Source organism: Hemiscyllium ocellatum, chromosome 6, assembly GCF_020745735.1.
Source record: "Hemiscyllium ocellatum isolate sHemOce1 chromosome 6, sHemOce1.pat.X.cur, whole genome shotgun sequence".
NCBI classification, from domain to species: Eukaryota; Metazoa; Chordata; class Chondrichthyes; order Orectolobiformes; family Hemiscylliidae; genus Hemiscyllium; species Hemiscyllium ocellatum.
In genome coordinates this window covers 26,915,301-26,929,691 of record NC_083406.1, presented here as the reverse complement: position 1 = coordinate 26,929,691, position 14,391 = coordinate 26,915,301, and the positions used below count along the sequence as shown (strand labels likewise).

General features: G+C 39.9%; 1 protein-coding gene across 6 annotated transcripts in view; it reads left to right on the top strand.

The window, feature by feature from the left end:
• The window catches only part of LOC132816389 (dachshund homolog 1-like), a 592,865-nt gene that overhangs the window by 386,333 nt on the left and 192,141 nt on the right, over positions 1-14,391 (top strand). The window lies entirely within an intron of this gene.

Here is a 14,391-nt window from a genome sequence, read left to right as displayed (position 1 = left end):
CGACTATCTAGAAAAACAATACCTATGTTCATTCCCATATTTCATGGACTATCCATTGAGCATTCATGGTTAAGACTGAAAGTCACATAGCCCATTAGTTATTATAGAATGTCAAAGTGGGATCAGTCTTGGGTCCCAAACTCTATGGTGGAGAGATGGCTGTTAGTGACACCAGTCTACAATTACTCTTGTTGTACAGTGGTAGTGTCCCCACCTTTGAGCCAGGAGGCCTGAGTTCAGGCTCCACAGGCGTGTAAAAACATCTATGAAAAGGTTAATTGGAAAATATACTATAAGTTCAGAGTTTTTCTGCAAACATTTATGTGCATCGAATTAATAAGTGCATTCTTTAGCTGGTAAAATAATAACTGAAAGTTTCATCATGTTTTCAGTTGCTGAGTGAATACAGTGTTCCTTTTTTTCCTTTTGTAACAATTAAAAAAGGGTAAAAAAAGGTAAAACTCAAAGAAACAGAAGAATGAATAAAGCACAGCATACGGAATACTTCAATTTTTAAAAAAATACTGCAATTAATTCGCAAGCAATCATTTTATCTGATTACTATACAGGTGCCAGACCTGACATTGCCCACTATCATGTTGGGCACACAATATCTCCACTAACATTGGCTTCAGCGCTGTCTAAAGTTAACATCAATGTCTGACATATTTAATCTTTTTAAAAGTTTGCATTTTAAATATTTTTTATTGTAGTCTGCATTTTTGGATGATCAAAGTATCTGGAAAATGAGTCCTTGGCCCTTTTATATAGAGTCATAGAGTTGTGCAACACAGAAACAAACCCTTCAGTCCAACTTGTTCATGCCGACCAGATATCCTAAATTAAAGTAGTCTCTTTTGCCAGCATTTGGGCCATAGCCCTCTAAAGCAGTGGCAAAGAAACATTTCTGGCAGAGTTGTTAGAAAACTGCTTACTTTTCATTGTCTATCATTTGTGTACAGTTGGTTCTACGTAAAGATCATTCCATCTGTTGAGAACAGCTGTTACTGAAAACATGGGTCCAGACTGTCCAATTGGCTTTATTTTCAAGTCAGCAGTAACCCATTTCATTAGTGCTCAAACAGAGGTGATCAGAAATTCTACACTTTTGAAGCTGCTACTGTTCGGTAATATTATTTATTACTAATTCATAAAATAGCTCGTAAGATTCTCTTGATTTCTCTTTCTCTTTTTTTTGTATACACTGATTGAATTTGTTTGATGGGTTTGGATGATATAAGGTCCTGGAAGTAACTGAAAATAAAAAGTTAACCTTGCATCAAGGACTCTTATCTTACCGTGATCTGGATTCAAATAAGCAAAGTCCGATCTTTCATATTTCACTCTTACCATTCTGTCATATTTATTTTAATTGAATATAGAATTGTAATACAAAAGGTAACTTTTTTTGGCATTAAATGCACAATTCAAATAATATTTTATTTTGACCAAACTATAGTAACACAATCTGATGTGATATCACAATGCCGGCTGAATCAGTCACATCAGCACATGACTACTCCGATATTTTAATTGTTATTTTGAAACATTTCTTAAAGATGTTCACTTTGGTCTCTGAGTCATTGGCTCAAGTCCCACTCCAGAATGCTTAGATTGACAATCCTGTGTAATACTGAGCATGTGCTATAATGTCACAGCCTGTCTCTGCCCTCCCAGAGGTAGAAAGTGAGGACTGCAGATGCTGGAGATTCAGAGTCAAAAAGTGTGGCGCTGGAAAAGCACAGCAGGATGGGCAGCATCCAAGGAGCAGGAGCATTGACATTTCAAGCATAAGCCGTTTGTCCGGAATGTGACATCCTTCATCAGACATTCCTGATGAAGAGTTTATGCTCGAAATGTTGATGCTCCTATTCCTTGGATGCTGCCTGACAGGCTGTGCTTTTCAAGCACCACTCTTTTTGACCCTGCCCTTCCAGGTGGATCAAGCAGTTGCCATGGCAATATTGCAAGGTAGAGGGGAGACTTGTCCTCAGTGCCCTGGCCAATATATAGCCAATATTATCAAACAGATTAAGTAGTCATTATTGTCAATACACTCTGTGGGATCTTGCTGTGTGCAAGTAAAATATCATCTACTACGTTTGAAAAGCATGTCATTGCCAGTGAAGCACTTTGGAACATATTTTGGTTATTGAAGACACTGTATAAATTTTAAGTTTTTCTTCTCTCAATCTTTCTTTCCTTCCTTTGAATAGTCAAGCTCTTTTCCCCCAGGGTTGGGGAATCCAAAACTAGAGGTCATAGTGTTAGGTGAGAAGGGGGAAGATTTAAAAGTGACCTAAGTTGCAATTTTTTCATGCAGAGGGTGGTAGAGTGGAGGTTGGTAAAATAACAGCATTTAAAAGGCATCTGGATGTGCATCTGAATAGAAAGGGTTTAGAGGGATTTGGACCAAATGCTGGCAAATGGAACTAGATTGATTTAGGATATTTGGTTGACATGGACGAGTTGGACTGAAGAGTCTGTTTCCATGCTGTACATTTCTTTGACTCCTTATTGACTTGAATAGGGAGAGGATCTGGTACTGTGTTTAATGTCAGTCATTTGGGGCCCCACCATTGTTACATTTCCACAATGCATCCACTATTTTCATTCTGCTAACATGTTTAGATGCTCGTAAATTTCTAGAAGACTGAAACAGATTTTGAAGCCACTTGAAAAAGGAATGTTTAAAGTTCAGTTGAGCCTCATATGTTGCCAGAATGACAAGAATGTTTCTAAATATTCTCAATATAAGTGCTCAGCATAGTGCTGAATATATATTTGATTTCATCAATTTTACTGTCTTAAATGCAAATCTGCTTGTCTCGTTAAACATTAATACAATTGCTTTAAATTTGTTATGTATGAAATGCAAAACTTGAAAAAAATCTGATGTATGATTTTCAGTTTACTTTTGACTGCAACAGGGTACCATTGAAGAGAAAGTCAAATTATAGCTGCCAACTTTATGCTTGTAAATACGTTATCAAGCTTCTGAGTTCTGCATTGTGTTTTGCAAGCATGATGGTGACTAGTGATTTGTTAGACATCATTTTGGTTTGTTATTTTTGATCATCTAAGGCTATTTTTATCCCAAAGAGATGTTAAACTCTTTTTTGTTTTAAAACACAAATCAGAGCTCATCCAGATTGTAAATTTAAAGCAAAATTATGGTACAAATGGTTGGAACTTGGATTAAACATGGTCTGACTAATCATATGAGGACCTCAATAGTCTTATCAGTGGTCCTTAATTGTGTCTCAAATATGTCACCACACAAGGCTTTTCACGAACACAGTATCTTACAGCTCTTTGACAGTCAATTATGTACTTTGTAAGTGTAGTTACTGTTGTAATGTAGGTAAAATGGTCACTAACTAACTCTCACAAGCAACAGTGCAATCAAGAACAGGTGAGCTGTTTTGGGGATGTTGATTTAAGGGATAAATATTGCTTGGAAACCAGGGAGATAAATATTGCTTGGAAATCAGTTATTCTTTGAAAAATCCCTTGGAATACTTGCAATCCATCTGAGAGGACAAGGTAGTTCAATTTGAAAGACAACACTTCCAACAATTTCACACCCATTCAATACTGCACTGGGAGTGCCAAACTAAATATTTGTACACGAGTGCTGGACTGGACTTAAACCCACAACTTCCAGATTTAGAGGTGAGAATGTTATGAACAGAGCCACCAGTAGCCCACAATAACTTCATGATATTAATTTTTTTGTTTCTGTGAGCCTAGGAAAGGACAGAGTTGACAAGGTTCATTCCTCCCCCTGAGCCCCACTCTTCCAATCCCTTACCCTCTGGAGAATCATCTCTTCCCTGACCACCTAGCTGACTGTACAGAAGAGGTACTGTAAATGCTGCTCCTTACACCCCGCCCCCACCGCCAACCCCCCCCATCTCCCCCTTGCCCACGCCCCCGCCCCATCTCAAAGCAGCATGTTGCAGCAACATGGCTGTTGGGTACTTGTTCAGTGCTTGCATCTCATTAGCACCACAACAGCAAGACTGTTTCTTCTGCCTTTACAAATATCAAAGAGTTAATCTCGCCCGATAAGATTTTAGATCTTCATCGTACTGTCGGGGTTGAATCTGCTTCGAACATGTGCTATTAGTGGATTGGATACCCAATTAAATCACTGCACCTACACAATTAACCTCCACATTTTCAGGTTCTTCAATATGGTGTGGTTGAGCTAGCTGCCAATCAAACTATCAGCAGTTTCCTCCACATCAATTTGAGACAATTGAGACTCATGAACTCATACAAAATTGGTGAGAGGGGCTTTGGTCTTGCGTTCAACTGAGGTATTTCTCCATGATTCGATCCTGATCTGGGGAAGGCAGTATCCCTGATTTGATTGACTCTGACTTAGACTGGCCTAACCCCAAACTCTGAACAATGGGAAGGATCAAAAGTGAAGTATTTGGCTTCCTCGCAGCTGGGATAAGGTGGCATACAATTCAGAGGATCTAAGGATAAAAACCACAGTGGCTACGCAGAGGATAATCAATCCTTGCTTAAGTTGACAGATTTCCTACCTTCAGAGAATCACTATTCAGAAAAGCATGCTTCACTTGTTAACATAGACAGTGTTTTGCTTCTCTATGATTTGGGGCCATTATAAATTAGATTAACATGCACTGTAAATTTTACCCCTGCACTTTCATATATTTGTCACTTACAATTAGCTTCATATCACAGCATATATAACAGTCTACATCACAGAAGATAGGAAAATTGTGTGCAGGAGCATGTACAGAACTACTGCACCAGTTCACACCACCAGGGATTTGATGGTCACAACCTTTAGGTCATATGACAAGATATTGGGTAATAAAGGTAACTTCTTACCAAAGGCAACTTCGGAATCACACACAGAAGAGATCAATGGTACTAAACATAAGTGGATAACGACTTGGCACTTGAAATTTGTAGCAGTTTCTTTGAAAGAATAGTGACTCGCACTGGTATTGCCAGAAAAACATTCTGATTTGGCTAGATTTCAGCTTTTTTTCTACTGTTTCCTTTGTGGTTTTGATGTGTTGTTGTCTATTGCCTCTTTATTTTTGTTCTTCAACCATGTTTATAAGCATTCACTCCCACCATGTTTGACAAAACCAAGGCTGCATTGTGTACCACCTATAAAGTACACTGCTAAAATTCAACACCACCACCCAAAACTACAAGCTCAACCAAGACAGAGGAAGCAGGTTAGTGGTCACATATCACCCTGACATGTCGAAACGTCGAATTCTCTATTCCTGAGATGCTGCCTGGCCTGCTGTGCTTTGACCAGCAACACATTTGCAGATGTACCTTCATTGGCATTGTATCAAAATTATAGCCCTCTCCATCAAGTGGAAGCACTTTCAATTCAGGAGTTGCACATGGTGGGCACAATAAATGCTAAATATGCCATAAAGGTCACACAGTGAGAGTAAACAAATCTTTTCAGGACACTAACTCATACCAGAGTACCAAATTTGTGGATATTATACACATTTTGGTACAAGAACTTGCTGAAGTGGTCATTCTTGTATGTGCTAAGGCAGTCAGTGATTGCAGGCTTGAACCAGGAGACTTGACCATGTTATTTATGAATTAGAATGTGAATCTGTGAACATACATAGGACGTCAGCAAACACCTTAATATATAGAGGAGAACTAGGTCATTCAGCCCATCAGTTTGGCTCCACGATTCAAAGAGATGGACCGAAAGGCCTTTTCTGTGCTGTACAACTCTATGACTCTTTGTTCTGAGGCTGAGTTGGCCGTTACGTCTACTGTTTCAGAAGCCACTTTTTTTAAAACCCAAGGATGAAATCCATCTGTACCAGCAAATTGTTCCTACTCATGCATCAGAGATGAAATATAGAACACATTGAAGAAAAAGGGGAACATATATTCTAGGAATAAAATTAACCATAAATAGTTACCTATAAAAACTCTGGCCACCTTACATGAATGGGATAAATGAATAATTATAGTAATTGAATAATTGTTTCTGATTGTAATTGTTCATGAACTTATGTCTTGTTCAAGAAATTAGTTGGAAATTTATTGCTTATGCTTCCAAGTGCATTTTATTAACCCAAGATGTTATGTCACTTTTATGGATGATCAATTGTATCTTATGAAAAAAAAATACCTTGGGTTTCACTAAATTTCTCTTTTGTGAACCCAGCTCATCTATTAAAAGACCTTCATAGATTTCCTGTAATCCTCATTGGCAGGCTCAGCTGTAACATGTGATTTACAACACTATTCTCTATACAGAGAGAAAAACTTTGACTTATACTGGTCTGCCTTTGTCAGGACTATTAAAATTTCAGGGGGCATTGGATGTTGCTGGCAAGTCCAGCATTTATTGCCCATCACAAATTGCCTTTGAGAAGATGCTTTCTTAAACTGATGCAGTCCATCTAACACAAGTAGACCCACAGTGCTATTAGGGAGGGAGTTCCAGGATTTGGACCCAGCGACAGTGAAAGAACAGTGATACAGTTCCTCGTCAGAATGATATATTTCTTGGAAGGAATTCGCAAGTAGTAGTCTGCACCTGCTGTACCTGCTCTTTGAGCTGATAGATGCCAGAAGGAGTGTTTAGTACTCCAACTGCACAACCATGTCTTTTCCCAATGGTGTCAAGCTTTTTGAGTGGTATTGAAATGACACTCATCCACTAAAGAGGGCTTGTACCCTGATGGCTGATGGACAGGCTTCATGAAGTTAAGAGTTGAGTTACTTACTTCCTATCAGAATTATGTATGAAAATGCTATTGTCATATTAGGCCCCTTGGGTTTCATATAGCCATATTAACTATGGTTTATTACCAACTTCTTATAGATTGAGTTCTTGACAAGAAAGTAGGTCAGCTAATTCAGAGAATGAAACAACATGTTCTTATCTGATCTCTTGTAGCTGTTTACCTTTTTCACCTAACCTATGAGGATTAATTTTGAGCATGGACTGAGTCTCACTGGGCTATTCAATCATGGAATTTATGTATTCCTCCATGTGCATTTGCATCAGGGCTTCATGAGTTGTGGACAAAAGCAGATCCCAAATGTTGTTTGAATTTGTTTTACTCCTCCATAATCTAATAACATTTTTAGTGTCCTGGATGAGATTAGCTACAACAATGCAAACTTAAGATCAAAAGCAGAACAATTCCTCATCCATAACTGGCTGCCTCCATACTTACAGTCCTATTAAGGATAGAGACTCAGAGTACTTCTGGTAGAGAAGAGGCTGTTTGAACTATCATGCCTGTACCAGTCATCAAGCACATACTAACTCCCAACCTATTTCCAGCACTTGGCTTGTAGTCTTGTTTGCTATGGCTTTGCAAATATTCATCAAAATACTTGTTAATTATCGTGATGGTTCCGACCTCTACCACCCTTTTCAGGCAGTGAGTTCCAGAAACACATCTCCCTCTGCGTCAAAAGACTTTTCCTTAAATTCCTTCTAAACTTCCCCGAACGCTATGTGTCCTATATATTAACCCCTCCACTCAGGGCAAACATTCCTTCCTGTTTATCTTGTCCATGCCTTTCAGGCTGTTGTATGCCTCTATTGGGTCTGCAGTCAGTATTCTTTGCTTTAAGCAAAATAAAGCACCCTATCTTGTCACTCTCCATAGCTGAAGTTTTCCAGCCCAACCTGTTGAACCTTCTCAGCACCTTCTCTTGTACAATCACATCTTTCCTATAGTGTGGCAACAAGAACTGCACACAGTATTCAATCTATGGCTTAATTACCAATCTTTAAATAATTTCATCGTAACCTCCCCACTCTTGTATTCTGTGCCTTGACTAGAAAAGGAAAGTATCTTATATGCTTGTGTAACCAGTATCCAGCTGCCTTGTCGTTTCAATGATTCATGGACATGCACACCAAGGGTCCCTCTGATTTTTTTATACTACTCAGGGTCCATCATATACTTGCCTTCTTAATCTCCAGAAAATTATCAAGATTAAATGCCACCTCCCATTGTTCAGCCTATCTGATCAGCCCATCTATATCATTATGCAGTCTCCTTGCATTTCCCCTCGTGAGTTTCCACCTCTACTCTCCGATCTATTGTAGTGAAAAGATATTTTAAACCACCACCGATATCACCATGAGCAAACACAGCACTGCAACCATTTGGAAGGATTTTGATCCTGTTTCAGTTCAGGCTCAATCTGTTGGACTTGTATAGGATTTACCTTCCGCAGACACTAACCCAGGGATAAGGAATATAAAACACTCCCTCTTGCATAACTCTTCAGCCATACTTTCTTTTGCTGTATACTCTTATTCCTATACTTACTAACTCAATGCAGCAGGAGTAATCCAGAAATTAAAAGTCATAGAGTTGTACAGCATGTAAATAGATGCTACGGTCCAACATGTCCATGCTGACCAGTTATCCTAAATAAACTTAGTCCCATTTGCCAGCACTTGGCCCATATACCTCAAATTCCTTCATATTCATAAACCCATCCAAATGGCTTTTAAATGCTGTAATTGTATCAGCCTCAACCACTTCTCCTGGCAGCTCATTCCATACACACACCACACTCTGCATGAAAAAGTTACCCTAAGGGTCCCTTTTAAATCTTTCCTCTCTCACCTTAAACCTATGCCCTCTAGTTTTATTTTCCACTACTCTGGGGAAAAGACTATTCAGCTTATCCATGCCCCTTGTGATTTTATAAACTACTACAAGGTCACCCCTCAGCCTCTGACACCCAGGGATAATAACCCCAGTCTATCCAACCTTCCCTAATAGCTCATACCCTCTAACCCTGGCAACATCCTTTTAAATCTTTTCTGAACCCTTTTGAGTTCCACATCTTTCCTATAGAAGGGTGACCAGAATTGAATCCAGTATTTCAAAAGCCTTGAGGTTCAGCTTTTCAATCTACTACCTAGCTCTTTAAGTTCTTGTTCCAGAATCATATTCTTCTTTATTAAACCCAATGTGAACCCCACACTCTCTGACTTTTTTTTAACCCTCCCATCTTTAGAATGCCCTGAAGCTATTCAGTGTCAAATTCAATCCTTCTGCTAAGGAGGCAAGACACCATCCTAGAATCATATCCACAGCAACAAAAATGTCTATCTGTAATCCCTGTTATTGAGTCTCCTACCACTCTTGTTTTTCCTCTCTTTCTTCTCTTTCTGTTAAAGCTGGACACTGGCTACAGTCTGTAGAGGAACTGTTACTCCCACTGTTTTCCAAAGCAGATAAACAGATAGTGGACTCCCAATGCTGCAGACCCAGTGAGAATATGATAACTCAGGTGGGAGAGGTGGATGCCTGAATCTGTTCTGTACATTGTCTGGAAGAGAAGCCCCTCCACAGTCTTGTTCATGAACTGGGCTGTGACCTTTCAACTCTATGGTCCCAACATGGGTGACATGGAGACTCAATCTTCATTGGCCCCTGGTCTGTTTATAAGACGTCACCTCGATTGAGCTGGTGAACTGAACATAAGATGGGGGTTTGCTCCAACAGTTGTAAAATACCAATACCAGCATAAATTGATCCCAGTCTAAGCTTTTAGTAGACTAATTAGCAGCCTGCTTCGATGAGGCAGGCAGTTGATTCAAAGCCCAACCTCAAAAGTAATGCCTCAACCTTCCCTCCAATCCAGTCTTCATGTGGATGGACAAGTCTGGAGTCAGTATTGCACCATAACCTTTATTTACTCATTGATCCAAGGCAACTTGATGGTGTAGTCATAACCTGGTCCAGAGGTATCTGTTAGTACTTTGGGTACATATGGATTCGAATTCCACTATAGCAGCAAGTGGAATTCATATTCAATTTCCAAATCTTGGAACGGGAAGCTAGATTCAGAAATAATGACATTGACACCAATTAGTTTTTTACTAAAATCAATATCTGGCTTATTGATGCACTTTAGGTATGTAAATTTGCACTTCGTGGTCTATGTATGATTCCAGATCCACAGTAAGATGTTTGATAATGAACAGCCTTTTGAACTGGCCAAGCAAGCTGTAATTGATTCAAGGGCAATTGGCGATAGGCAACGACTGCTTTTCTAACCAACAACACCTATATCCTATGAAAGAAGAAATGAAAACACCCACGAAGATCCATGTTCTGGAGATTTTTCTACACCATGTTCTCAGTGGGTTTACCATCGTGAAATCACTACACTTCTAATATTCTTCATAACTTGTAGCAAATACTTTACATTGGTTATATATCTGTTCTGGCAATGACACTGACTATCATGCCATTGATCCAAGCTCACGCACTAGAATATCAATTGCAGTTGAGAAGTAATCTGCAGTTTACCATCGGAAAATTGCTCTGATCATGTGCTTTAAAAGTTTTCAATGTGAGTGTGTGTGTGTGTGTGTGTGTGTGTGTGTGTGTGTGTGTGTGTGTATGCAATGCATACTTACATTTCTAAAGGGAAGAGAGAAAATAAGCCAAGTATACATCAATGCGCACTCAACAGGGCAGGCAACAAAAGGATTGGGTATTATGTGTGCAGTATTATTTCGCATTTTGTGGATAGGAATACCTTTGGACGGATGTTAATGATGATATAACTTTCACAAAGGACTGCATGCAGAACACCCGGGTCATGGAGAGAGCATGTGGAAAGCGGGGAAAGTAGATCAAGTTTATCACCACGTGCTCCATCTGAAAGAAGTATATAACTGAGCACCTGCCGATCTTCACCACAATCGCGTAAAACTTTGGGCAGGAGCCAAAACAAAACTGAAGGAAAACCCCAGTGCCCTCAGGAGGTCACGTTATCATGCTGACTTTCTATCATATTCAAGTACTATTTAAATATTTTCTTTTTTTCTCTTGTACATCAAAATGGTGCCAGATTGTGGCACCAGAAAACTTTTCACAATATCTCCCTAGATATATGTGACAATAAATAGATCTTACCATATAAATAGATCTTATCAGTCTCTGGGTAAGTATTGTTAATGTAAGTTGTAACGTTGGCTGAAGATAGTACACTCTGTAAATCAGAACTCAGGTCTGGGACCTAAACTGAATTATTCACACCTTTGGATGTTTTTAGTCACTGAGGTGTAATTAGATGCTCAGTTCCAAGCAAGCATGCTTAGTTTTACTCACAGTGCTGCTAATACATTGGCCTAATAAGGCTTTGCCTCAATAACCTCAAGGGTGTAGTTCATTCAAATTCAAATCTGTTTTTGGTTTGGGATTCAAGGGTTAAAGAAAAGACATATTTCTCAACTGCTTTGCTCTGTGGAGTATGAAATAAGTTATTTTATCTTAACTAGTCTCCCAGATATAGCCAGTGTTGCATGTTAGTGGAGTGACCCCTGCATGCAGAAACTTAACATGAGTTTGCAAATGAGAGAGTATTTATATGGAGAGGATGCCATAGAGGATGTATCGTAAGCTATGAAAGTAATTCTGTTCCAATAATGGCTCTAAAAAGGAACAGTTTAGAGTTAGAAGTGCTTCATTAGCCATTTGGATACAAGACAAAGGAGTTCACTCATGTGGTTCGAAACCATCTCAGGACTAATTTTCCACAACATAAACTCAATGTATCCTTTATTTCCTGTTAAATGGTGGCTGAAAGGTTGAGGTTATCTTGCATTTGGTGTGATACGTAAACTATTCTACCGCACATACTTCTATTATGTGCTTGGTTTCTACAGGGTGGTAGGAAACATCCATCAAGAAAGTGAGATTATTGTTCTCCTCACCTGAGGAAGATTACTAGCTTTCGAGGGAGTAATTCCAAAGGTGATTCCTGGCATGACGGATTTATTCTATGAAGAGAACTTGAATAGACTTAGCAGATATTTCCAAGAGTTTAGGAAAATGATAGGTGATCTCACTGAAACAAATCAACCCTCAGCCTTCCAAGGAGCAGCTTCATTTTTCCACAACATCTGAACTCTGCTATTTTTTGGCCAGGACTTCAGAAATGCAGATAGTAACACAAACAGATATTGAGACAATACTCTATCTATTTGTGGGTGGCACGGTGGCAAGCACTGCTGCCTCACAGCGCCAGAGACCCGGGTTCAATTCCCACCTCAGGCAACTGACTGTGTGGAGTTTGCGCGTTCTCCCCGTGTCTGCATGGGTTTCCTCCGGGTGCTCTGGTTTCCTCCACAGTCCAAAGATGTGCAGGTCAGGTGAATTGGCCATGTTAAATTGCCCGTAGTGTTAGGTTAGGGGTATGAGTGGGTTGTGCTTCAGCGGGTAGGTGTGGACTTGTTGGGCTGAAGGGCCTGTTTCCACCCTGTAAGTAACCTAAACACTGGTGAGAAGCCTATTTATGGGATCTGAGTTTTTTTAATCACTTCATTAAATGCAGCTTCCTATCATAGCACTGAATGGATACAAACAAGATGCCATGAAATTCCAATATGTAAGTTAGAATGGGTATCTGGGCAACTCTAGCTAGCTGATTGCTTCTCCAGTCTGCCATCTTGGACATCTGGCACCAACATCTCACAGATGTCCGCAAACACTGGCTTCTGACATCTGCCTCGCCAGCATCTCCACTCCTTCAGAACACATTTTTGATCTACTTATTGGATACTTCTGCAGCTCAGTGATGAATATTGGGGCATAGCAGCAATGTTCATTGCAATACTGCTGCAAGGACGCTTTGTGCAGGAATAGGCACTGAGTTCTTCGACTGGACCAGATTGCGTTCACGATTTGCACCTTGCGTGCTCATTCAGCTCACAACTTCTTGAATGCTCACAGCATCTCTGTCTTTCCCTGCCATGCTTTTCACTGTAGACAGAAAGCTAGTTGTCAATAGTCAAGAGGATGGACCAAATGCTGCATGTCACTTTGCTGTGTAACTGTTACACCTACACTCTGTATCTGCAGCGCATATGGCAAACACTGCATGTGCTTCAACCAAATGGACATGTCTCAAAGTCAGAAGAAGGTCGTTCTCCATTACATCAAGGGAGACATACAACTCAAGCAGGGCCCCTGCATAACATCTCAACAGCAGACTCTGATACCAAACCAGAGGCTTGAAAATGGCCACAATATCATGACATCTGTCCTTCGTTGCTACCTTACCTTGATAGTTTCCCAGGAGTTAGACATAGTTTTAATCTGTCTAGCAGTGTAGGGAACATAACAAAATAAGTCAGTTGGAACTGTCTGAAACCTCCAAATCCAAATCTGCCTTGGAGTCAGACTTTAGTTTGCTTGGTCCCAGGAAACAGGTGAATTGTCCATTGGCCTTTATCCATTGTACGTTCACAGAATCTATTTTTGAAAACAATTGAAAATGACGGCAACTCCATTGCATGATGGAGTCACATTGAGTAAGAACATCGGCCAAAGGACAACTCCTGATCACCAAGCTGAACTAGTGTATGCGCCTTTCCAAGAGCAGTAGATATCAGAGATTTCCCTTAAAAGCCTGTCAACATCAGGGAAATAAATTCCCCTCAATACCAGCTGTAATATTCCATATCCCTCCACTCCTCATGCTCTGGAAGGGGGCTCAGTGTAAACAGCAATTTCCCAGCTTGCTGGGGGCAGTGGTGTAACCTTCTCAAAGGTTTGAAAGGACAAAGCTGGCAGGGCTTTTCACAAATGTTCTACAGGATTACATCTTGTGAGTAGAAATGTGCTTCATGCAGGAACATGAAGATCACCTTTTTTATTAAATGAATGCTGCACATTTAATGAATTCTGTGCCAGCGATTGAGCACTTACTTGTTTCCCATTTTCCTTTTATGGAATAAGACAGGGAGAGGACATTGTAAGTGCTTTGTAATTGGGATTTGTTGATTAAGAATTGTTTTTAAACAAAAGTCAATTTAGTGGGTGGCTGTGGTAATGAAACCGAAAATAATGTATATGATTTGAGCACAGTTTATGAATATTAAATATATTTAAAATACAAATTTATAAAATTCTTTTGATGGGAAGCCATTTCAGAGGGCAATTAAGAGTCAACCACTTCACTATGGGTCTTGAATCACTTGCAAGCAATAATGGGTAAGGACAGCTGGTTTTCTTCTTAAAGGGCACCAGTGAACCAGGTGGGTTTCTGCAACAATGACTGATGATCCCGATTCCGGATTTTTACTGATTGAATTTGAATGGGCCCAGTGGGTCCTCTGGAGTACTGTTCCAGTGATATCACCAGAACATCACTGTCTTCTCACTTAAATCCAAGAACTTTGCAGCTCTGAAGGACGCTATTTTTCCCTTCAAACAATCTCTGAAGATTCCTGTCTCTTACTAAGTCAACTAATTCTAACAGCTGAGGTCAGTGCTCCCAGGTCAGGCACAGGGAATTTAAAACTGGTTTCTAGGGTTCGAATCCTGGATGAGCCCAAGTGCATGGCTTCTT